The sequence below is a fragment of the Thunnus albacares genome, chromosome 10 (genome assembly GCF_914725855.1).
Source record: "Thunnus albacares chromosome 10, fThuAlb1.1, whole genome shotgun sequence".
Taxonomy (NCBI): Eukaryota; Metazoa; Chordata; class Actinopteri; order Scombriformes; family Scombridae; genus Thunnus; species Thunnus albacares.
This window is the reverse complement of record NC_058115.1, coordinates 6,322,755-6,350,450: the sequence shown is the minus strand read 5'-3', so window position 1 is coordinate 6,350,450 and position 27,696 is coordinate 6,322,755. Positions and strand designations below refer to the sequence as shown.

General features: G+C 38.9%; 1 long non-coding RNA gene across 1 annotated transcript; it reads right to left on the bottom strand.

Annotated features, from left to right (window-relative positions):
- Positions 1 to 2,786: 2,786 nt before the first annotated feature.
- Positions 2,787 to 22,911, bottom strand: LOC122990716. Its single transcript, XR_006405460.1, has 4 exons — positions 22,834 to 22,911; positions 22,322 to 22,373; positions 17,870 to 17,974; positions 2,787 to 3,644 (listed from the first exon to the last, which is right to left on the bottom strand). It is a non-coding gene; the product is annotated as an uncharacterized LOC122990716 (long non-coding RNA).
- Positions 22,912 to 27,696: the final 4,785 nt, after the last annotated feature.

Here is a 27,696-nt window from a genome sequence, read left to right as displayed (position 1 = left end):
TGCCATAAGAGCTACACTCTGGCTTTTAAGTGGATCTTTTTTATTATCTTTTTGAATTCTCTAATGTGTCTGCATGCTATCATCTGCATTACATTTTTCTGAGAAAAAGGAAGTCATTATGCTTCTCTTAAGGCGTTATGACATGCAATCTTTTTTTTTACATTCTTTTGAGTTCCACCAAATCTTGGCATTCAGCCACTGCAACAGATGAATACACTATAATGGTGTGGCCAATTTAAAGTCTCAAAAGCTTCAATGAACCATCTGCATAAAAGACATGGCAATTTAAATAGTTAAAGCTATTACACATTCCACTGTACCTCAAGACAGATTTATGTTGATTGATGTAGTATCAAGAATACAAAGTGCTTGGATTTTTTGGCCACCTACACGCTCCCTACAGTGTATAACACTTAATTAAGGTTTTTCAGAATTTAATCGACCATACAGTAAGTGGGACTGTTTTAAATTACATTAAAATGAGCTTATGTAACTTTTACTGAACAGCTGCCACTGTGGTTACAAGTGGTATTCAGAGCATACTGCAGATTGACTTAATCTACATTTCCAAAGATTCTCTTGAGTCACATAATGATAATACATGACTGTTTTAAGAGAACTGAATATGGAGTGGTAGCCAAATTTTCCAGACAATCGCAGTCAATTACTAGTCGACCCGACACCATTTTCCCCAGAGCACTATTATAAAAGGCGAGTCTGTAAAACTTTTTAAGAGACACCTTGAACAGATCACAATGTCAGTTATTACTTTTATTTCTTCTTTTTATTATTTCTTAAACCATAAGGTAAGGGATAATATGCAATATGTAATAGATGTAGTTTATGTTGTGGGCCACACAACCAAACGTGAAGATTTTTTTTTTTTTTTTTTTTTAAATATACGTGCTGCTGATTGCCCTGCACTTCCCATGATACATTCAGCATAACTTGCTAACAGCAAGAATTAACTAGCGTCTTTTAATGAGATGTGTTTTCTTGTTTAAAACAGTTGAAATGTTTATCAGTGACATGCTAAAATGTAGATTGTTGACTCAAAGACAGTGAACTAACTTGGTAACACTAGTTATACAGCTGACTTTTGTTAGCTAAGCCATTGAGCCTACCTGACCAAGTAAGACATAAGTAAAATATGTTATTGCTTATAAATTAATATAATATAATATAATATAATATAATATAATATAATATAATATAATATAATATAATCTATTCCAGCATTTAAAAGTTACACATACTCACTTTAATTATGTGATCTAAACTCCCGTGGTCTCATGGGATATTTTTTGCCTGCAGCTGCTGGTTAGCTTGCGTCATCTCCTAAACTTGTAAGCCATCAGACACACAAACAAACACTGTGATGATTCCACTGAACATGCTGTTAAATTATTAGTGAAATCTGCCAATCAACCTATAACCTGCAATCTAGTCAGAGAAATGTTCTTCTACTGCTGTCTTTTCCTGCTTGCAGCAATACTTACATTCTTATGTGCTGAAGCATTTAGTACGTGGGTGTGTTTTATCACTATCTCACAGGCTGTACAACTTCAAACACATGTAACATTCAGTGTTGCCAGATTGGATGGTTTTGGGCTGCATTGAGTGGGGGAAAATGGGCTTGGGCGGGTGGACAGAATTTGGGCTGGTTTTCCATTAGTTGGGAAGGTTTTAAAATTAGATTACAAATTACAATATATTAAAAAATATACATTAAGAAAAATGTATTCCTTTGTTATGCAAAAAAACCTAAATTCTCTCGACATTACTTAGCACAACTTTGTTATGACATAATTTTTTATTCACTCTGGTGAGAGGGGCTATGAGTTACCATTATTACCATGCCCACCCACCTGCAGCCTACCTGATAGACACACACAAGCTATAGTGTTTTTGCAATGTCACCCTTTAACGTATGCACTGTTGGATGTAGTGTTGGTCATAAATTTTGGCAGTAGTACCTAGATAGTTGATGCATGTTTTGCAAGATTCCAAAGTAGGGAAACAGAACGGATGGACGTCTGCCACATTCCACCCTCCCCGACAGCTGCTGGGGAGCTTTGACTCCTCCATGTATTAGGACGTTCACCTGGTGAATGTACATAGTTCATGTGTTTCCAAGTCACCTGGCCTAAGTGACTGTTCAAAGTTCTCCATTGAGTTAGGAGTTGGAATGGTCGTGACCTGTTCAGGGTGAAGGTAAGACATTTTTAACATGTATTTTCATTGTAGGAGAAGCAGTTTTGTTGATTGCATTATCATTATTTATTTGGCTCTTTGATAGCACAAAATTATGTGGTTCTCTGTCTCTCTCTGGAGTGCATGTGTGTGGTAGTACACCTCAATTTGGCATACTGTCAAGGCCTGTATTGCAGTTTACCAAATAAGGTAAAACCTATTACTTTTGGCATTTGAGCTGCCCCTTTGTTTTTCTTTATATTTAGGCCAGAGGGCAGAAATGGATATAGTTTTATCGCACTTATGAACACTTAAATTGTGATTTTATTATTCTGCAATATTCAAGTATTGTGGTAAGCCACAGTAGTGTTGCTATTGTTCATGAATTAATTTGCATCGTTTATTATCTATAATATTTGGGCATTTATTTATTTATTTTTTTTTATCAATTTGAGCACTTATTGGGCTGGCAAGAGATAGCCTTGAGGTTTGTCATATTTAATTTAATAATCATTAATTTAATATTTAATTTCTGTATGTTCATTTTTTCCCATGAATTTAATTGTTGTTTAAATGCTTTTACTGCCAGACAAACACAGATTTGAGCAGCTGCTTTTCTGTCTGTTTGGTTTCCCTATGAGACATCACACAGTGATGCATGAACCTTTAGAGCCTTAAAAACAGATTTTTTATTTTGCATTTAATGTTAAATGCAATTGAGGAAGCAACATTATTGATTTTATATTCACCCAATTACCCGTGTTATTTTCCCAATTAAAAAGTTAGTTTTTGACATTTGGCAGTAACATATTACAGTTGCAAATGTTTACACAGGTCCAACTAAAGGTGACTGGAGACAGCAGCCCACAGTTGTCTCTACTTGTTCATCTGGTTTTCTCATAATGTGATGTGTGTCTGACAAAGGTCAGCCAAGATCTAAGCAGCTCTCTATATAAACAATAATTGAATATCATCCCAGGTATCTTATTTTAATAAACATTTTGGAATTTGTGAGTGAACTCCTGTCTCCATTTAAAGATGATTTTGGATGTGAATGGTCTCCTTGATCCGTCCTCTGCCATCCACAGATGCACTGATCGATGAACTTGATGAACCCCTCTCAGTCAATGCTGTGAGTGGTTTTGGTTCGGTGTTGAAGGATAGATGATGTCTGTTTCTGTTGTTGACAGTTTGGTGAAGACTGGATGAAATTAATATTTTTGAAAAAAACTGAAAAATGCACAAAATCTGTTGAGCTGGTTGTGGGCTGTACTGGAAAAATATATATATATATATTGAACCAAGGAATCCAAGAACCTTTCTTCTATGCCTCATTGATCATGGAAGAGCTTCTTTAATGGCCACTATCTGCTGGTGGTATTATCCACACCAAAAAACAATCAGTTCTTTGTTAGTCCATGGCCCAATGTTCCACCTAATTTTATGCAAATCTGAAAAAAAGGATAGAAAGCAAAGTCAGGTAACAGTTTAGGTAATAATTAAGCAGTTGTATGTACCCACATGTGATTCAGTACAGTAAATTACTCCAAACATATCCACGCTCACCAGTCAAACCAACAAACATTAGAGGCATTCTCTACATGTTCCTTTAACAATAAATCAAATAAAAACACAAAGTTATATGCTAAAATAGATCATATACAGTTGAGACTTTTCTGTTATTCTTGTTAAAGTATCAACAACATCAAAAGAGCAGCCATGCTTTTAAAATTAGCTTGTTTCCCCATAAAGTCAACTTGATCATCTCCAGCTATGAATGAGACAAACATGTTTTGGCCTGGTGGAAGGTCAGGAGCGAGTAAGCATATCACTTTAATGCATTTTCCTATTTTTAACTGTAAACATCTTGCTTAATGAACAAAGGCAAATGCAATGTGACAGTGTTTCATAAACCCGAATACAGTTTGTGGGTGTGCTGCTGTTGGGTCCTCACATGATCATTGTAATAATAGGTTTTAATGAGCGCGGCTCCCAGGGCGAGATGATGAGACGTGGGATGATTTCTCATAAGTGGGTCAAGGTCTGGAAATGTTTAACACCCCAGAAAAATACCAGTAAACCATGTTATGATGATACAGCCTGTCACATGTTAAGTGTTTGCACTGAAAGTGATATATCTGTGTATCTTGCCATACTGCTGTGTTACTCTGCAAATGATACACGGAAGCCTCGGGTCCTCCCTAAATCTTCAGGGAATAAATAGAATGATGAATGTCCACCAACATCTTTAGGCTGAATCCATTTATTTGTTTTATCTGCTTATTCCACCTTTGAGTCATGTGGAACTGGAGCCTATTCCAGCACTTTGGGCTCAAGGCAATGAGACATTTGGTAAGACTGGTTCATCTTTCTACTGTGTACCACTTTAAAAAATTTGAGACCCAAAAGTTATCAGGCAATTTCAATTTGGAGTAAACTGTGATGTCCCTCAACAAGTTTCCTGGGCAACCAGTATCCAATCACATGGAACAAAACAACAGAAAACACTTGTCTATATAATGAGCCAAATTTGCACCAAAGAGCCAATCACCTGAAGTGTTTAGAGACACATTTGGCCACATTAACAAGACAGTAAATGCAATGTATACCCAGTCAAAAAATAACACCTGTTTAACACTAGAATTGCCAGAGGTCGCTGTATACCTAAAACCACCAACAGGTAAAATTTACCCGTGCACCTGGCTACCACATCTCTAGTACAAACAAAAAACAAAAAACACCAATCACTTTGCATTGCTGTCAGCATGAATCAGTCTCAAATGACACTGAAAATGGGTATTGGAACTAAATATTTGCATATTTGGGTGATGTGATATTATAAAATGACATTCATCACATAATGAGATAACCCATGTTATTTAAATGACTAAAGTAGCCTAAATATCCCAAATAGACAATAATGAGCCATAATCATAACAAGAAACAATCACAGCAGTTATGGGTGATTTAATGTTGCAACAAAATCAATGTGATAAAATGAAGCGCATAATTTCACCTTATCAATTATTAATTTAGGCATTTCAACAATGTGTAAATGAGAGAACATCACCAAGAAACTCTCTCACACTTCAGTCATGAGTACAAACTTGTCATCAGTCAACCAGCATTGCTGGGTCTCTTTCCTTGCATGTGGTGGTGGGTTAGCTGACTCTATGAGAATGTTTTGGACTTGCTGTCTCCCCGAGCTTCCACCAGACTTGATGGTAGTCTATACTGTGCCATCTTTCCCAGTCTCTGGTAGTGATGGCTCTGCAGCACACTTTTATAAACATTAAGAGAGAATTACTTTATACTGAGCCTATTTCAAAAATGCTCATACTTATCACAACATTATTATGTCGAACTATGTAGGCAAAAGCTATTTTATAGCTTTTCTCTGACACTCAGATGACCCGTCAGTCCTGATATCTCCCTTCCATCAGACTTGCCATCACTCATTTCAATTAGTAACTCTAATGCCTGTTTGGCATCCATGAATCTCTGTCTCTTATCCATTGTAAGCTGTTATGAATGACTTGATGTAGTTTTCAGATTGCACACTCTAACGAATACCATTGCCTAGCAGCTTAGACTGCTTAAACATAAACTGCACAGTTGAAAAACTGCCACGGCAGTTCTAGCTTTAAACAGAACTATCTGTCGGGCAGTGATCCAGATCCAGAGTTTTTCCACCTCTACAGGCTAGCTGGGACAAACAGGCTTATCAAAGATGGATTAACAAGATTGTGGTGGATGGAAAACAAGTGAGACAATGTCTTTACAGTTTTTAAATGGATGTAAATATTAGAAGACAAGAGGAATAAAAGTGAGTACAAAGCTGGATTTGTTGTTCGATGTTAAGGGGTAACAGTTTAGCCCATGACGCACATATCCACACTAGCTACATCGTAGCTCCTTAAAGCAGCTATAATTAATATTCTTGTATTAACAATTGATCACATGAATACTTGTATGTGAAAGTGGCCACAGTGCTTGCAGTAATTAACCCACAGAGAATCATTATGGACTCTGTAGTTCCCATCAGCCCAGCTCAAAATTGTCGTGACTTTCAGCTCATTATTTTGGTTTTACGGCAGCGGCTTTACTGTTTTGTTTCACTCTCACCGCTCTCGTTAACTACGTTTCTAGACACAGTTAGCAGCTATTTACAGTGACAAAGCTCTGATAAACCTGTCCAGCACTGAATGACACAATTAGTTTTCATTATTGTTCGGGAACCTTTCTGGTTCAATAAAATGTAAGTAACAAATTGAATTAAAATTTCAAATAAATGTCTTGGTCAGGGTTGTTAGTCCCATTTACTAATAAAAAAGTGAGTTTGTGTTGTATTAATCTGCAGGAATATGCTGCCACCTTAAGACCTCCCATGCGCATATTGAAGTGTCCACCTTCTAAGCATGCCTGAATAGCTTGTTGAGCTGATGTGTTAATGCCATCACAACAGATATACACCCACATAAATGCAGCTGTGCCATCTGTTTGGGCATCCCCAGACAATACAACAAGGAGCGATGTGTTTCAATGTGGGTATGTTTTGATGCAGCGTCTTTAAAGTATCCCTACTCTTATCCCTCCCTGAGGTATGCCAGTGTTGTTCCTGTGTGCTAATCGGCTTAATTACAGGAAGTTTAATGTGGAGTGAGTGGATGCACCTGAGTCCCCTTGCTGCTGTTTCTTGCTGGCTTGCTTTGGGGAACTAAAACACATATTTTTGCAGGTCTCCTCTTTCTTTCAAGCATACAATGTATTGTATAGATAACCTTTACCTTGCAAGATTCATACTATGGTCTGTCTGCCTGACATATTTCATTCTTTCAAGTTTTTTCTTCAAAAAGTCTCCATCCAAAAACAGCTGTTGCACAAGGTGAGGTCATCTTATGTGCAGGCCAATGCATTATGCTATATTGATGCTTTCTTTGATACGAGCAGTTCATTCAAAATGGTTAACTGGTTAACAACACATTACTAATGTGTTGGTAAGGAGAAATGCCAACATATCAAAAAACAACCACACACACATAGAAACACCTAGCAAATAAACACAGCAGCACATGTACAATATCCACTGGTTCATTACTGCTTATAAGAAGCAACTAATTAACAACTTTTTCACATTTCTTCCTCCAGTTCACTGTCTGATAAACCTTTCCCAGCTCACACTGCTGATTTTGCTCTTTTCTTGTACTTTTTGTTTTCTGCTTGCCTCAGTTCAGTGCAGATGGCACAGCCTAATGGGAAGCACTAATTGGATATAATTAGTGTTCTGACAAAGTTCTGTAAGGTCCAGAATCAATACTGGCACATTAGTGGTGCCGGTATGTACAGACCTGTCTGGTTTGGGTATTTATTTGAATCAATACAGTAAGCAGGGATGTAGCATATAGTTAGAAAAATCAATTTTTAACATTTTCATGACCAATGCAATGCAAATAATCATGAAATGTTGTAAATCATCTTACAAGTTATGCTTCTCTTCAGTCTCAACATTGATGGATCCCACACTTCCTACAGTACAGTTCGATAGCATCTCTTCATTAGACTGTCTCCGACTGGGTTTTCAAATTTCATGCTGGGGCAGATTTAGTGATTTTGGGGCCTTAGCCAAACTCAGGCACAGGGTCTCCCTCTGCCGTATTCTCACTCATTCTGATTGAAAATTGGTATTGTTGGCAACTGTAGGAGAATATTTTGCTGAATATAACTATTAATACCACACTGTAAAAACACTTTGTTAAAAGTAATGAATTAAAAATGTTATGTATGTAAGTATGCATAAAGCACAATGTACTGCCACTGAGCTAATTTTAACTACTTCATGTACAGCTGGAAAAAATAATCTATAATACTGCATCATATTTTATTTCTTGATGATATATTATGTGTGTGAATCTTAATCTGCAAAGTAATCCAAGCCACCATTTTTAACAAAACTTGTAATGCCAAAGACTAAACCAAATTGTCTTGATGTGTGTTCCCAACACATAATCTTGTGTGAGAGTTTATGCTCATTATTCAGTATTTCATGAGATTGTGTTGGAATTCCCATCTTTATATTTCCCACCAACTACAGCGGTCAATGTTATTGGTTGAGGTCAATGAAATAATCAGCTTGTTTCCCTGAACTCTTTTAAACTTTAGAGATTAAAAAAGGTTTAACATGACAGCAATAGAAGCAGCTTGAGTTACAGATATATTTTAGCTAATTGATGCATTTATTGGTTAATTATGTTGAATGAAATGTTGTTTGTGCAACGACATTTAACAGGTACACACAGAAATCATCAGTGTTCTGTGGTTGTGTTTCAGAGAAATAAACATGTTTATGTATGTATGTTTATCATTTAATGCATGACGTAAGTCATCTGTGCATGTCAGGATATTTGTGCTCCACAGTGTCAGTGCATGTAAGTTTTTAAGTTTGACTCTGTGGGTGCATATTTGCATCTATGTGTGTGTGAGTGTGCATCAATGCTGAGAATATGTATGTATGAATAAACAGCCAAGTTGCGGTGATGAGACTTCACACTTCACTGCACCACGGTGATAAGGTCATTAACTCCCCCTCCCAACCAGTAAACAAGCACCTGTTACCCTCACATATCTCAGACACATTCACACACACCTTTGATACATTCCTGAACCTGCTAAAGTACCTCTATCTCCAGCATGAGCTATATTCTTCACACCATTTCAAATGACCCAATGAGAGCTCCAAGTGTCAAGTGGCACATCACACCAGCTTGAAGCATCTGCTTCGAACAGAAGCCCGAAACTGCTGTTTTTCCCCAAAAAGGGATGTAAATGAGAAACTCCTTAATAGCGGCAGAAACTCCTGGCAGTATTTAACAATTAAATATGTTATTGTTCCCTCTGACACTGATTTAATACGCATTTTAATATTCATATGTATCTACTGCCCTTTGAGAAAATGTAATTAACAAATTACCAAGAGTATACGTTGCATTGATCTGTTTGTATAAAGATACATAATTATAGACGGAAATACATATTAAATAGCTGTCTCTGAATTAATTGCCAGTCAAGGGTGTTGACATAACTACATTACAAAGACCATAAACAAAATGGCTGCTTCACCACACTTCTACCTACCGATGTGAATAATAATTCCACTCATTACAACTGGCCTTAATTTCATAGTTTTTACCTCTTATAATAACGACGGTTAACAATATTGTGTCCCTACTTCTATAAGCAAAGGCAGAACCCTCTACTGGACTCTATGTGTAATACTCTCCTCCAATCACATGCACGGAATTGCCCACTGAAATTTGCATGTACATAGCGAGCCAATCTGGATGCACCTACCAATTACCGATTACCGTGTCTCACACAGTATGAAAGGCCACGCCTCACTGCTGCTTCCATCCTGAAAACCACCTCAGCAGACGGCTCGGATGTACCACAGCTGACACTCATACCTCCCTTCTGACAAGTCCTCAATCACTCCTGTGAGCATGGACCTTCACAAACAGCCCATCATGTCCAAGAGATAGAACATTATAAACAGAGAAGGCGTAGACCAAGATGCTGCTGTGCATATGTCCTCAACACTCACCTCACTGAATAAGGCCGTAGACACTGCTACACTGCACCAATGCGCTTGGTGGGAGGGACTTGTGCATTAGTCTGTCCCTCTCAGGAGCCAAGCCTGGAGAGGTTGGCCCAACGTGAGAAGTGCGCCATTTGATACCGTCTCCTTGGACAGAGCCCCCTACACTTTGGGATCAGGGCTGGGACGCCAACATCTGGGTCATCTTTGCGTACCACAGCGACAGGGCTATCACGATGACCAAAGGTTGCCCTTGTCTCACTCTTTCCAGCAGAGGGAGAATGAGACGAAGAGGGCGATATCGAAAGGGCCAAGCCAACGGGGCATCACAGTTGGCGGCCTCAACACATCTTTAGATGTTGTATCAGTGCGTCTGTCACCTTACATATTTCCCAAAATAACCGGAGGGATGCATCCTCTCCCTGGTCAATGTGTGGCGAGCAGCATAATATCCTCACTGAGGAATAATGCCTTGCGACGCCTCACTGTTACCTGGAGAGACGAGTCGTGCTGGCTGATCTGATAAATAACAGTACCAGCCAGCGCAGTGAGAGGCAAGAGACAGATCTGCTTTTGTGTGTCTCTATGTCGGTGGGATGTGTTTCTTTCTCACAACATCGCACCTAACATAGCACTCATGAATGAGCTCAGCGCTGAGCTTTTTCCAGCCAGCACAGCCTGCAGCTGAATGGGGGAGCCCGCTGTCTGCTTCCCTGACAGAGGGAAGAGAGGCAGGGGTGCCAGCTGAGTAAGTACTTTCTCCGTTATGCAGCCTCTGTGACCAGCTGGATGAAGGGTGGAGGATTGTGCTCTTGTCAAAATAATGCTATTTGTTTTTATTAAAACACTTTGAACATTCTCACATAACACAACTAACATGAACATGAACATGAACATGGGTGGGAGGGGGCAGTGAACCCCGCCGGCACATGGGGGGGTGGGGGGGCTGTTAAACATAGCCCTCGCTGATGGTACACTTCCTCCTTCTGATAGTCATTTCATTGCTGCAGACTTTCCCTGTGCGAAGGCCAGCTTCTGTGGGGGTCCGCCTTTTATACTGTGTGAGACACACACAATCGGTAGGCATGTCCTGACTGGCTGGCTACATACGTTGAAATTTCAGTGGGCAATTGCATGCATGTGATTGGAAGAGAGTATTACCCATAGAGTCCAGTAGAGGGTGGAGCCTGTGTGAGATAGAACACCGCATGGTACTAACCAAGTTGATTGGTGAGACCTAGGAACACAGCAACAAAGCATGAACGTTGAGACAATCAAATAACAGTTTTGCCAAATTGTCCAAACTACTTTCTTTGGAGGTAAAACTTTTTTTTTTAACATATTTTTAACACTCAATTAAAAATATGTAAAAATGTCTGTTTCCAGTGAGAATTCAGTCCACTTATGTTGATGTGACAGGTATACAGTTAATTTTTTTGGAGAACTCGTTTTACATGTAACTGTAACATGTATCGATTGTTAAAGCTAGAGTTTAACAATCATTACATGTTACATGTTACATGCAGAGACTTCTGCAGAATTGAAAGCTTAAAAAGTTCAGCTGGGGACAAAAACTTCATCAGCAAAGGTCTGATGTAAGTTCAAGTTGTATGACCTGAAAAAAAAGAAACATTATACTCAAAGCCCGTAAAAGTATGTAAAAAACAGCTATGGCAATGCCTCTGAACAACCCCTGTGAGAATGTCACCTCTGTGCAGCCTGGAAAAATATTCTCACCACAACTGCAGCGTGGAGCTGAAGAAACTTGAAAGTTCTGTCGCACAGAGATATAAAAGTTTAATAATAAAAAACAATGTCCCAAGCTAATTCAAAGACAAAAAAATAATGTGTACAAGAAAGTGGACATTAATTGACCCACCTCTGGAATGCCAAACAATATTTCAGGAAATATTGCAGGAACATTGGCCATTGAGACTGTTAAGATGGCCGTGTAGCAGCTGGACTTTAAAAGCAGAGAGGCTTGAGGCAGAGGTTAGCTGCAGACCAACAGGGTGTTTATTTCACCCAGACTAAACACATACAACAATGACAGTCAGTTCTCCACATAAAAAACTGTGGACCACAGACAGCATGTGGTCCTGACAGCAGCTGTACTTGATGGAAACTGGTTGCCTTATATGGTCTGCAACTGCAAACAACCTCGACTCCTACCATGACTCCTACCACAGTATAGGGAAATCTGCCTCCCACCTGACATCAAACAAACAAATACATAAAAATACATTTATGCTGCACTACTGTCAAATATTCTGTATTATCTTAATTTATGTTACATATTACAATAGAACCACAGAAAATCTGAACAACAGATTAACAACACCCCAACACCAATTACAAAACGGTGTTTAAATACCCTGAGGATTATTTTAGCCTGAACACCCTGAAGAAGAGACTTAACAACAGAGGTGAGTAACCTGAACACACACATTGCACATGATATTATTGCACAATCAAGCAACAGTTAACCATACAATATATACCAGGTCAAACCCTTTTCATGGAAAGAACTACAGCCTCCAACATCGTGGACACTTTATGGTTAAACTCCAATCTTTCTTTCCTCCCTTGTTTCCCTGCGCTTTCCCACAAACCAGGTGAGCTATGTCGAGCTAAGTGTGGCAGACACTAAATCAATAGAGGGTTGGATAAGGTTCTAGTGGTTCACATTCAGCAAAAAGATAACTTCAGCTCAGGCACAGATGGCTTGGATAGAGATGGAAGCCTACAGATCACATTAATTAGAAAAGATAAGAACTCAGACATCGTAACACACACTTGCACACAGCACACGCACACAAGCAACAGAGCAAATACAGCCAGCAGGCACCAGAAACAGGTAGAGGGCAAGAGGTGACACAGTGAAATGATTGTTTCAGACATTTGGAAATTACCTTAGTAACTTTTATAGCATCTGTGGGGTCCCATACAGATAAAACACTTATAGAATATAGTTACAGTGTTTTGGGGGACACAAAGTAAATGTATTAGAGCCAGTGGGAGTTGTGAGGTTAGGTCAACTTAATTGGCTTTCTAAAATACAAACTTGTCAATGTGCTGCAAGAGTAAACACTACTACTGTGTCTCAGTTCAGGTGCTTTCTCCAAAGTCGATATATCTTCCACCTAACAGCCCAACAAGGCTACTCCAGTTTCAAAGGTTCCTCTAAATGCAGCCGGGAGGTGCAGCCTTCTATTGGAGTTGACAGGTGGATCAAAAAAAGGCAACAGGAGGGGAATGAGGAGACACTAAAGTCACACTGAAATGAAAGAGGTCCTGATAACATTGCAGGTCAACATAATTGTTAAATAATATGCAATAAACAGGCATGTCTGTTTAACATTATACCAGTTTCCATGCTTTCTATCTGTCAGTCCTCTTTGTCTTTCAGTGTCTCTTGCATAAATGATACTTTTGTGGTGAGGGAGCAAAGAATAAATCAAACCAAGAGCTGAAAATGATCAACTATTCATTGGGGTGTAATTATATGCACATCACATAGGTGCAAGACTACTAAAATGCAGAATAAATGAGAAAAATAGTATCACTTACTCCAAAGCCACAAATTTAGTGGGCAACGTTTCAATTCAAATCAGATTTAGTTTAGAATTTTGGATGTATTTTCAACACGGCTGGCCACCAGCCATATTTTTGCTGATCTACTTAGTCAAGTCAATGATTTGGTAACTTCAGCAGATCGCAACATGTCAGAGTAATGCTTTGATGACAAATACTTCTGAATTAGATATGTAACTTTAGTCATCACTAATTTCCAATTTATTTAGAAAAGTTGCCACTCACCTTTTGCTGATATTTATGCTGATGTCCATAGCTTATATAATAATATATGTTTTATTCTTTAATGCATACAACACAGTAACCTGTACCACTATATGGCAGCCATTGCATCGCCAGTATGATCTTAGAGGTCAGGTGTTCATGAGTGCTGCTGTTTGGAGTGAAAGATGTATTCAGTGACTGTACCGCTGTTGTCAAGTATGTTGGAGCACACATCATAGGCGGTGAAATTGATGATGCAACTTCAGGCTTTAGTGTGTTGGTCCAGCAAACCACTAGCTTGCCTGACTCAGAGGTCTTCTCCTCTATGTGGTCTTTCTCTAAATAATGTCCACTGCAAACCCTAAAGTCATTGCTCATCGGAGATCTCTCTCTCTTTAGTGCCGCTAGCCAGCAGAGCAGTGGGCTACTGTTCCAGTTGATGAAGATGGACTGTTTTGTCCAGGGGTTAAATTGAGATTTGTTATGTGGGGGGATCCTGTGGTTTCTGGGTTGCCATCAGTGCACGTATGTGCACAGACTGCAAAATCTGATTGATATAATTTGACAAACTGTAAATAAAATTTTGTTGAGACAACCCTCTGCTCTGATCACTAAAATGCTAATCAAAGTCATTCTAGATACTTTTATGAATAAGTCAAGTTCAGATGAACACAAAAAAAACTTCTGGTTGTACAGTTAAAATAATAGCTTTGGCATTTAAAGACATGTAGGTATCAAAGCCAAAATACATACAGTATATATTACCTAAGAGAAGAACACTATATAATCAAGTAAAAAACAATATATAGACATTAAATTATGTTTTGAATATTTATTTTTGTTTAAATATATCATAGCTAGCTTGACACTGAAGCATGAAGCTGTTAGCTAGCTTAAACTGAAACTGAACTGTGTTGCGTTCACGGTAACAGACTGTAATGTTTTTTCTCAGTTCGCTGGCTTGATGTGCCTCAACATTGCACAAAGGATGCATGTTTGTTATATTGTTTCATTTTGTACGTAAGTGTGTACATTGTATGTCTATATACATGCGTGCATGTACACATGTGGAGATGTATGTATATAGTATGTGTATATATTTATATATATATTTATATATATACACACAGACGGGTGATAAATTAAAGGAAAAGACCAATGTAAAGTGTCTTGTACGGTGTTGGTCCACCACATGTCTCCAGACCAGCTTCAGTGTGCTTTGCCATTGATTTGACAAGTCTCTGAACTCTATTGGAGGGATGAACACCATTTTTCCAAAAGATATTCCCTCATTTGGTGTTTTGATGATGGTGGTGGAGAGCGCTGTCTGACACCTCGGTCCAAAACCTCCCATATGTGTTCAACTGGGTTGAGATCTGGTGAATGCGAAGGCTATAGCATATGATTCACATCATTTTCATACTCATCAAACCATTCAGTGACCCCTCGTGCACTATGGATGGGGGCATTGTCATCCTGGAAGAGACCACTCCCATCAGGATAGAAATGTTTCATCATAGGATAAAGGTGATCACTCAGAACAACTTTGTATTGATTTGCAGGGACCCTTCCCTCTAAGAGGACAAGTGGACCCAACCCATGCCAGCAAATTGCCCCCTACATTGTTGAAGATGTTCAAAGTTAAGTGTCTCCTGATGACATAAGACCATAGGCCTATGTGCTGGGGAACAGCCCCATTTAACCCCTGGTTTTGTCCTTGACTTTAATACTATAAAACTCATTTGTACATCCAGGAACAATACAATAGTGGCCTCCTTTTTGTCTACTTCTGTCCTGTGGCTCTCCAGTCTCTATCTTTCACTGTATCTACTGTTGTATCTGTGGAACTCAGCCAGTCCAACCAACCCTGTGATGTCACAGGTTATAGTACTGCAAGATGGTGGTGCCCTTGCCATGAAAGATATAACGTTTCTCTTTTCTTTTGTCATGTTTGTTATATAACTCTTCATAAGAGTGGAAATCCTTTTAGTGAATTATGTTAACGTCTTGACTGCTTCAGGTCCACTTTAATCCAGCACCTTAGACCACCCGGCCACACTACTGCTGTAGTACTCCTGTGGTTACAGCTGTTATGATCACAACGTCAAAGAAAATTGTAATCTTCACAGAGCACATGGTCCACAATAATCTACTGAGCCTATTTGTTCAAGTGCAGAATATTGGAGACAGGGTGGCACAGCGCTCAAAGGTTAGCATTGTCATTTCCAGGACAGATTGAATCTGCTTTCTTGTATGATTGCCACTCTATTTATAGCATTATGGAGGGGCAACCATAGTCTGACACTAGCAATGCAAGTGATACCCATAGACCCCATTTATGCTTAGCCACTTCATACACCTTGAAAATAAATGAAAGTTTATCAAATAGGATTTATCTGGGTAGAAGACAGTTGAAAACACAATAAGTGCCTAGGCTTATCTTGCCCTTTGTTTTGTCACTTTTCAGTTGTTTGTGATCCACACACCTCTTATCCCTCAGTTTTACACTCATATCCCAATAGGTTAAACCCAACAAACTTCCTCTCAACTTCCTCCATCTTTTTTATTGCTCAGCAGGGCCCTTGTTAAGTTTTGCAAGAGGCATTTGCTCCCTACTTCATTGGCCTTTTTTGTTTATATAAAACACTCTCCATTTGTCAAGGCCTCTGGGCCTTCTGATCAGTTGACAATGGCTTTTTCTTATCTCTAGTTTTTTGTTTAGAATTCTTAAAGTAGCAGGGGGATTTTTCTTTCTTTCTTTCATTCCATCTATTTTATTGTATTTGTGGTTTGTTTTTTTAAAGTGTTCATTTAAATTCACATTCTCATTTCACCCATCCTTCTATTTTATGTTTCTCCACACCCCTCTTCACATTCATGCATTTCTACCCATTCACCTATGAGAGTTGCTCAATGCAACCACAGTCTTCTGTTGTTGACCTCTGAGCAGCTCCAATGGAGTTGCAGATGGAGGGTCAGGTCCCTTGCTCAGGGGAATGTTGATAGTTCTTACTGAAGTAGTGTTACTCATTCTATTCTTTTTTAACACCCACATTTTCCCTGTCCCGTGGAGCACAGGAGCATGAATGCACCGGTGAGAATATGACTGACTCACTCCCAGAGTAAATCACTGTTTAAATGGGCACTTTTTTGCAGTGGGAACATAGCGAGGTGGAGATGGGATGCAATGAGAATAAAAAATGACAGAATTGAGGCAGACAAGGAGCAGGCAAATGAAGAGGAAAAAAAGAACAGCGCATAGAGGCCAGAGAAAGTGCATAGGTCAAGAGAGGAGACACGCTGCTGAGAGTCCACAGAAGATGGCCGACGTGAGGTGAGACGAAAACAGAGAGGAGTTCAAAAGGGGGAAGATGAGGGGACAGAAAGGCAGACGCAGCAGAGAAGAGTTGGTCAGTGAAGGTAGAAAAAAGTGAGAACAAGTAGAAAAAGAAACTTTGATAGGTCTTAAGTTGAAATTGCAGTTTCAATATTTTTCCATTCTTATAAATTATTGCATTACATTATTGCCTTAATCCTGAGCTTGTGATGGGACATTCTGAACACAAACAGTAGGTAGTTCATACAGTTTTGGATATATAGCTTGTTTTACAAATATCAATAGAATTCTGTCTCTACTTTGTGCAATTCTATGTCTATTATTGCAAGCTAGCTAACTTGATAGCTTACTTCTACTAGATAAACATAAGTTGAATGAGGTAGTTGGCAAATTAGACTATTCAGCTACGCAGCCAAAGCATCATGATCATTGATATAGATCCTTAAAAAAAAAAAAGACGCTGTACCTGTGTGTAAATTTAAATGAATCTACATATTAGACAAGATTTTCTTTTACAGAGTGTGCCATTAAAAGCATGCTAAACACTGGTTAAGTCGGCTGGCTATATAAATACAGGACAACTCCAGGCTCTACAATTTTTTTATTTTCACTTGTACTACTGAGCTAAAAACAAGACTAAGCCATGCTAGCGACTCAGTGAGACTGTACATAGGCACAGTGGTTCTGTGAGCTACATGCTCACAAAAACAATGCTAACATGCTGATGTTAAGCAATGTTTACTATGTTCATCGTCTTAGTCCAGTGTGTTAGCATGCTAACATTAGAGAATTAGCACTTAGCACAAAGTACAGCTGAGGCTGATAAGAATGTTCATTTTACACATGTTGCTGCAATTAAGTATAAAGTAAGTCAACTAGCTTAGTGAGCTACTGCTTATCTGGCAGATAAACTGAAATAAGATACTTAAAAAACTGAATAAACCACTTACATGTGAATATGATGTGCTTACTGACCATTCTCCCGGTGCTTCTCAATCAGAAATGACTGACTCCAGTTTTCCAAGTTTTCGAGCACTGCAGCCAAACAAGAGAGCCTACAGAACAGGGATGTTGAGAGAGCAAGAAAGTTATTTTTTATGTGTATAGCCCAATATCACAAATCACAAATTTGCCTCAGGGGCATTTACAGTCTGCATAGCAATACAACATCCTTGTCTTTAGACCCTGATTCGAAAGAGGAAAAATCCATTAAAAAACATAAAAGGAAACCTCAGAAAGAAACCTCAGGAAGAGCAACAGAGGAGGGGCCCCTCTCCAAGGACAGACAGATGTGCAATAGATGTTGTGTGTACAGAATAGAACACAAATTACAGAAATACAATGAACAGGATAACAAGATTATAATGGATTTATAATATATATGAAGAATATGTGATGAAGAGGACACCAGGCAGCTTCCAGGTGCCACCTGAACAGAATAGGACCTGAACCATGCAACCTCCATCACTATGGAGACCTGGCAGACTACACATGAACACAGGGGAGACTCACATCACACCTTTCACATACATGGGAGACGGTTTGCAATCACATAGAGCAGGGAAATTGAGAGATGGCAGCTGCATAAAACTGGATGAAAGAGGTTATCAAACATGTAAAAATGTAATGATGACGAAATAATTTTTTGAAACAAACATTTTGTCAGTTACACACACACAGGCATTCAGACTTAATATTAAGAAATAAACCAACAACAGAAGTCTCCCCTCGTGGGGTCCATGTGCTCAGACCTTATCAGTTTAGGTTCACTGGCCCTAACATGTTCTCAGTCCCAGTCCTCGAGGGCTGGCGCTCTGCAGGTTTGTGACCCTCCCTGATAGTCATGGCTCGTTAACCGCCAGAGAAAACCAGCAGGACACCAGACTTGAATACCACTGCCCCTAACGAGTGTCTGTTCTGGGTTCCTTGATATTAAAAATGGTCATTTACCTCGACCACAGGACTCATAATCGTTGAAAGAACATTCTAATTTATAATGAGTATTAAGTGGCACACTGTGGTTCCCTAAAAGGTCGTTTTTAATAACACTGATGTAGACAATTTCATACATTTTTCATAAATGGTGTTTTACAGCAGTGGCAATAAATCCTGGTCCTTTATTCATGAGACTGAAAACCAACCAAACTGTGAGCTCTCAGGGCCACAGTTGAGGACCACTCCTTTACAGCTCTATGAAGAATCAATGTGAGGACCATTAAATTGTAGTACACCAGAAAACACCTTACCAAAAGGGTTTTTTGCAGCATAAAGAAGATTCAAGCATGGTACCATATAGATCTTTTTTGTGAAGGTTTATAACATCAAAGAGGGTCCTGCTGTTACAATCCTTACAAAAAAGAGTCTTTACAGAGGCCTTGTTGAGAGTAAGATGTGAGCAGAGTAAGGAGGTCAGAAAAGGAGTGGAGTTGAGAAATTGTAAGGTGCAGAGAATAGACAGTGGGACAGGAGAGATGAAGATAAATGCACTAAAAAATGAGCAAGACTGAGATGTGAGATGATGCGAGAAGGTAAGATTGTGAGGACAGTTGAGAAAAGTAGGAGCTTTTAAAGGAACAAGATTGCCTTCTAAAGTTCCCCATGTCTGTTCCAGAAGTTCAGCGAAACTGATAAAAGTCCTCAAGGATATCTTTGTAATGGCAGTCATGAGTGTAACTATGAGTGTTTTGTCAGTGACGTATCCCTCCACCACATCTCAGAAAGGAACTACAGTCCATGGAAATACAAAAGGGGGATTTTGTGTTTAAAAAAACTAAATTTAGAAGTTACCCAAAAACTTTTGCTAATTCAGACTGTTGATGCCTCATATTAGCTTTGCTGAACTATAGAAAGCATTGGAGTCTTCACTTTGTCCTCCATCTCTTAGAGCAGTTACGCAACAACAGTGTTGCTTCACAACCAGTATAGAAGAGAAATGATTATAGTGACCAATTAACCTTTCAGTGACCAATAACCTTTCAAAGAACATATGGGCATGTTAGCAGTGTATTAATATAGAATTGAAAAAGTCTGAACCACAGCCTTAAAGGTCTGGTTATGGTTAGGCAACTAAAACTCCTTAGTAAAGGTTAATGGAAGATTGCTTTTGGTGTTAAAAAATGTTAAATGTTGTTAGTGGAAGTCACATACTTTGTAGGTCTAACCATCCACCTCAGACCTTCTCTGTAACAGGTTTCCTGACAATATGCAGTACCAGTCAAAAGTTTGGACTCACTGAAAGTGTGCTACTTATAATAATTTATGTATAACAATTAAATAGTTTCTTCTGAGAATTAAAGAGGTTGTTGTCAACATACACAAACACATCAATTTTAGGCAGTTCATACAGGCTAAGCAGTCATTTTGCAATTGAAAACAATATTGTACCGACCAGTGGCTAAGCCAAGCAGAGCTTTGGTCACATTTCATGACAGAGACGAGAACACACAGTCAAATGTTCCATGCCAGTACGTACACTTGTGCATACATGATTTACATTGTAAATCACCAGGAAACTCACAATCTTTGCATTCTCACCAAGTAAGCTTGTCTCAGTAAATAATCCCACATCCAATTAGAGCTGTGTGGTGGTGTCTGTGACCTTAAAAAAGAAGCATTGACCATTTGACATAAAATGTCCCACAACACTTCAGAAACCACGTAATTTTAAAGTATGCAGTAAATAAGCTTTAGGTTCTTGGCTCTTCTGTGTTACTGATATTGCTAGAAAATCCCCAAGTGATTCTTGGAATTCGTGCGATGTAGACTCAACCATATTGTTATTAGGGGGGCTTAGATTTCAATACTGTGCAAGCTAATGAGTTTTTGTACTGTGCAAAAAACAAAAACAAAAAAAAAACACTCCAGCACACTGAGAAAGAAATTTCCAGCAACACTTTTACCAGAGAACAAATGTGTTTTTAGTAAAACCAACACGTTTCGGCTCAGCTTTGTTCTTTATTACTACTACTCACACAGAGCTAGGGAAGCCAGAGGAGGAAATAGAGAAGTGGTGCAGAGAAAAGGCACAGAAAGAGGTTGAGAAGAAAACACCTGATGCTCAGACGGTCCCCCTGTGATACTACAAAGAAAAAAGAAAAGGTGTCGGTGAATTGGAGAAACGGGTTAGGTTGCTAGATTTTGTGTGTAAGACTGTAGGAGAGGTCGGGCGCAGAGAAGAGGTGATGGCAAAAAAAGAAAAGAGTTGAGGGCAGACCAAGTGAAGCAGCAGAGGCCACGCTTAGGGCCTTGAATCAAAATAAGGTGAAAATAATTGAAAAGAATCGGGTGAAAAATGTAATATATACATACTTAATATACTGCATGTAGACTGTAATTTGAAGTACTACTTGCCATTTTTAGCCATGATGAATCCTTAATCAATGAATTGCTTTCACATGGGACAAGAATAATGTTTAGTATGCAATATGCACACAATAACTAAACCATTTCTGGTTATGTCAGGATACTGCATGCTTGGAAGCCCCTTTGACCCCCTGTCTCAGGGGCTATAGACAACAAATTACATACAACTTAAATGGCTGCCATCATTTATTGGCTGAGGACCTTCAATTGCAGGGCTACACTTTTATAAACATCTGGGACACAATATATGCAATTCAGATACAAATGTACTTCTTACATCTTTCATAAGCAACATACTACATTTATCTGTAATCCTGCAAGACATGAGGATCCACAGGCATCATATTAATATATTTGTCTCTTTGTGTAACTGATAATTGTGTGCAAATCAATAAAATCAAGCAGTATGACTGAATGATTTATGCATGACCTTTACCATTATTAGTTATTATGAACTTCATTATCGTGCTTTACCTATACCATGGCCACTTGTCAACAAAATGTTATCAAATATGAAAAATCAGTAACAGCGTATAAGGCATTATCATCACTTAAATTATCATTAATGGAAGAAAACAGGCTGCAAAGATGTCTAGGCATATAAGCATATGCAGTAGGCTTCTGACAGAATGCATGGCATGACGAGGTTACTATTTACACAACCCTGGAGATTTTTTGTATCTATATGATTCTTGGTTTTGGGATTATATGTCAGCATGACATAGCCCATTCAATCAGAATCTGTTTTATTAGCCAATGCAAGCATAAAAGACTGTGTCTTGGAATTTGCTCCCGAAAAATGCAACACAGGAGAATAAAAATAGACAAATGTAAGGTAATAATAATAATAATGATGAAATAAACAAAGTAATATTAAAATTAAATTGGCATTTTAAAATCTATTTACAGAATGGAATAGTATTAGTTTTGAAATGGGACATAAAACTTGAAATGAAATACTGATGAAATACATTGAAATACAACATACTGTTTACTGAATGCCTTCAGCTGCCAGCAACAAGACAGGATGCAGGCCTTACCTGAACCTCAGTGAACTTGGTGGCCAGCTCTACCCTCTTCCTGTGTCGCCACCTGTGCACAGAGCATTGGTTTCAGTTCATTTAGGTTAACAAATACATGCGCATGGAAACTAAACAAAATACACACCATTTGTACGCATTCATATCTCTCTTAGCCCCTTTGGTGTCTGCTCTTAGACAGGCTGATATCAGGTAAGACCCGCCCTCTTGAAGCTTGGCAACAAATCAAAAGTGGAAAAAAATAACTTGTGACTGTGACACCGTATCTTACTCAGGAGGATCGTGTTAAATTTAGCACAACAGATGTAGTGTGTGTGAGAAAAAGAGGGAAAGAGTGTATGACTTCATGCATGTTAGGTGTATGTGTGTAACAAAGAAAGGTCATTTATTCTGGTTGCATTGGGTGCGTTCATGTGGGAGAAAGTGGGAGATAAACGTGAAAATGTGCGGATTTGTGTGAGTAAGCGAGTCAGGGAGCAAGTAAATGTGTTTGTGTGTGTATGTGCACTGACAGCTGAACAAAAGGTGTCTGAGTCCATGACAAGTTGTTGGCGGTTTCATATCCACTCTGGGGCCACAGTCAGACTCTACTGGAGGGGAAAAAAAGAGGGGAGATAAAAAGATGAGCGGAAGGCGAGTAGAAAAACACATTATGGCATCTCCCCAAAGAGTTGCAAACGCTACTGACTTGTTATTGTCTTGTCTGCCTCCTTGTGTGTGTGTGTCTGTGTCAGAGGAGGCTCTTCCATACAGGCAGAGGAGGTTGCCCCTCCTCTATTTTTGAGAGGCAAGACTGAGATCAAAATATAAAAAAAGAGCAATTGGTTGAAATAAACCATTACCAAATCTAAGTGTATTCTATAAAATAATTTTTCTCTGTTCTTTAGAAAAAAATCCATTATTGAAATCCTGATTGAAATGCTTCAACAGTGACACCTGCAGGGCAGGTAAGGGGAGAAAGGGCAGTGTGTGTAGCAGTGAGAGGAGAGCAGAGCAGGACCGGCTCCTGCTGGTCTTTAGAGCGAGACCACTCATATCAGTTTCATGTACTTCATTTTTTTCATGCTAATCTGTTATTGGCCAAAACACAGAAAATAATGCCACAAGGGAGGACGTTCTCTCTAACCAAGCAACAACCAGAATACAATATCGACATTGTGTTGGTCCAATGACAGTTTCCAAATTTCATCTTCAAATCTCTACCACTGTATGGTAAAGCGATAGAGTCATACAGTAGCATATTAGAAAAGAAATTATAATGTGTAAATTGCAAACTACTTTTAAACACACCACTAAAAAAATTTAGCGGTTGCATTTCCCCTTTTTTTCTTTTCTATGGAGCAGTAGATAGCTACTTGCATTAGCCAAGGCAACAGTTAGCTTTTTGTATCAGCCCTGAAGGACTGTAAACGATGTTAAGCTAACGGTGAGAATGGATTTTAGCTGGACTATGGCGGGACTACAATGACCTACTGCGGCCCGATGTGCTGCTGCTCTAAAGTGAACTCCTCTCATCAACAAAAGGAAGTTAAAAACATAATTTAAACGAAACAACCGGCGAGGTATCTGGTTTGTCATTGTTACTAATGATATCAGACTGGTTAACAAGCAGCCACAAAGTTCTGTTAACTAACAAACAAGATGACCAACAGCCACAAACGGACATTATGACATGGATACTTTATCTCCATGAAAGAAAGAAGAAGACGTCAGATAACGTGAGTCAGATGCAGCTTCTCTCTCACTGTCTCTTTGGTCGCTAATTTAATCTCCGATGGTTAAATGTCTCTGTGTGGCTGTTGTGTGAATTTATCTCCTTAACAGGAATGCAGCAGAGATCATATAATGTGCTGTAGGTAGTTTGCTTGTTGAAGTTACAGTGAGCGGTCTGGACTCATTCATTTGGAATTGATGCAGTTTTTAATTGAGTGGTTGTTGAGTCACCTGTTGATATTGTGTGATTATAGAATGAGTGTGCAGGAGGTCTGGCTGCTTGCTTGTGACAATTTCTTCTTGTTTGTTTATAAGCTGAGATGTATATTGAGTAATAAGCTTAAAGTAACTAGAATTAAGACTTTTTAAATACTAAAAGTAACTAGAATAACAACAGTGTTAACATTTCAGCTTTGTAGGCTATTTTCTGTATGTCGTGTATATTGTTACAAGTTGGCTCCTGCTCGAAATCAGTTACATCAGTTGTGCCAGGAGTGTGTGGATGAGTGCATCATGTGGTTTGTGTAAAGTAAAAATCAAGAAAGTGGTGAGCTGGAGTGTCCGCAGGGTGTGGCATGGGGATAGCCAGAGAACCAGATCATGTCCGGCAGCCATCTTAAATACAGGTAAGCCAGGCTGTACAGGTGTGCTACATCTCCTCTGATGACCCTGCCCTTCACTCTGCCTCCAAGCACCCTGGAACATAACCCAACATAGGTAACAGACACACAGAGCAAAACAGAGGGTAACCCCAGGGTTGTCACACCTCTAAGGACCCTGACTTGCCAATGGTGGAGTGCTACGGACGATCACAATTAACATTTACAATAAACTTTCAATATACACACTTATCACATAAAAATGGCTTACTTATGCGTTAAGGTTACCTCATCTACTACTGAAAAATTCCCTGCTCACCAACTTCCCCTCACAACTTGGTACTTAAGAAGCAATTTTAAGAGAAAGGAGGGAACACTGGAAAGAGATGAGAAAAGGAACCATAAACACCTTAAGGTGATGCTCTAGACAATGCATCAGCCGTAACATTTTCAGAACCTTTAAGGTGCCGGATATCCAGATGGAAAGGCTGTAAGAATTTAGGTTCTATAAGGAATGTAGAAATGTACAAGGGTTGTGATCTGTATACACCACTAAAGGCCTACACCCACTATCTATGTATACCTCAAAGTGCTGCAATGCCCAAATCAATGCGAGTGCCCCTTTCTCTACAATTGAGTAGTAGGTAGGTAGGAGTTAAACTTATGAGAGAAGTAACTGACTGGCCTCTCAGTACCAGATGCATCCTGTTGCAACAACACAGCACTGACACCTGTATTGCTGGCATCCACCTTGAACTGAAATGACTCCTGCAGATGTGGGGCTGCAAGCACTGGAGCACAAGTGAGAAGAGCTTCAAAAGCTTTCTGGCAACAATCTGACCAATGGAACTTTACCTTTGGGCTCAACAGATCAGTCAAAGGAGCAACTACTGCTGAGAAATTTTCACAAAATGCTTGGTAATAATCCAGAGTGTGTAAATCATGTATTCGATACATGCATCAGTACTTCTTGATGTGAACCTACAATTTTAGATCTGTGAATGTCTGTGGTACTTTATTTCTGTATACTAAGAAAATACATAAACACATGTAAAATCATGTGATATGATGTCTGTTTTTGATGAGACAATAGAACAATAGAACAATACTATAAATCTGAAGTTAACTAACCACTCCAAGGCTAAAATGAGTATGAGTATGTATTTTGCCCCAAGTTAGTATATTAGACTCGGACTGTGTATATTGTGTGTTTGTGAGCATGTATATTTCAGAGTGTATGCATGCATATATGTGTTTTATTTAGTCTTTGAACAAGGCTCTGTCCACTCAGCTTTTTAAGCAGGGCTTCAGTAAGTTTCCCTAGTGGCTCTTTTGTTCTTTTGTTGTGGATTTTTCTTTTTTGACCAATGAAGTGCTGTGGAAGGAAGAGAGGATTGAGGGACAGATACAGGATGGAAAAAAAGAAAAAAAGATGACAGAGCAGAAGAGAGAACTGAAATAGTGGATCAAAGGATGTGGGGAGGGATGGAGATAAGACAAGAGAGTGAAAGGAAATTGGAGTAAATCTGTAAAATCTGCTATGGCCTGCTGTGGGGAAGAGCCCAACATAGATAGTGAGAGAATAGAGTTGATAGGCAGACAAAGAGCAAACCACTCTCCTAAAATTAGAATACATTAAATTTATTTATTTCTTTTACTGGTAATGTTTTTTTTCCAACCCAGGAAATGTGAAGTTCTTATATTGGATGGTGGGTGTACAAAGTGCAGGACTTGGACACTTTCTTAATACTTAACCAAAGAGAAATCTTTCCTGCCGTGTCATTAACACTTACTGCTTGGCGTTGGTTTCAGTTCATTTAGGTTACCATATAAACAAAGACAGAAACTAAACCAAAATACCTCAGGAATGAGAGTGATCAGTCACTGTCCATCACAGTCTCAACAAGAAGAGTTCCTCACTAAACTGCAGCATGCCAACTTTCTTGTGTTTGCAGATATGTTCACTACAAATGTTTTTTTGTAACGTCTGCTGAAGCTAATGTAATTAGTTTAGCAGGTATTTGGTCATAAAATAAAGTATTGGATAAATCAAAATTTGACCTGATGATAATGCTTGATGAAAAAGTTATTCCAATTCATCGAGTGGGGAACAAAATTTACCAAATGTAAAGGCAATCCATCTACTAGTTGTCAAGACACTCTGATCCAAAGCCTTTGACCTGGCAGTCCTATAGCAGAAAAATCAGGGGACCATTGAAGTTTGTACAAAATCATGGCATTTCAATAATTGTTGAGATTTTTCAGTCTGGACCAAAGTGGTCGACCAACAAACTGACAGACAGTGCCATTCCTATAGCAACATCATAATCATAGATAAAAAGTAATAAAAAATGAAATATGTTGAGAGTGAGCATTTTGCAGATATGTTCAGATATGTTGTTGAAAAACTAAAACTGGGTGGCATTACAAAATGTATTTGCTAACTGAATTTAGTAGGCAGCAATTTGGCCAACACTGCTGACCCATAAGAGGGTGTTACGACTGATGGTTCAAAACCCTAAACCTAACTTTCAACAGTACACAGCACCAATAGTGTGTGCTTCAAACACCATATAGCCTATGGTATACGAACAAAACAAGGTTGAAAAAAGACATGAGAAAGAAAATGCATAGACATCAGTGGGAGGGACATTAAAAAATAGTATACAGAGACCAATACACAGAAACACAACATAAACAAGGCAAAAAGGCAGAGCGAGATACATGAAGGGACAATGAGATGATGGGAGAGGAATATAGAGAGAAATGAATATCAAGAGAAAGGGAGGGTAGGAAGAGGACAGCAGGTCTACAGAGTCAAATGGATAAGAGGGAGCTTCTATCTGTAAGTTTCTATTCTTCTTGTCCTGCCCCTGTGGCATTCAGATAAACAGACCCAAAGAGACATCAGAACTGCTGTGGAAGTTTTTGCTTTTCGTCAAAGTCGTTGTTGGTGGTGAATGTCCTTGCACTCTATTTTTCTGTTGTCCTTGTCTACCTTATAGTTCTGTCTGTCTTCATCATGAAAGGTGGACGTTTGTCGATAAAGTTTGTATTTTGGTG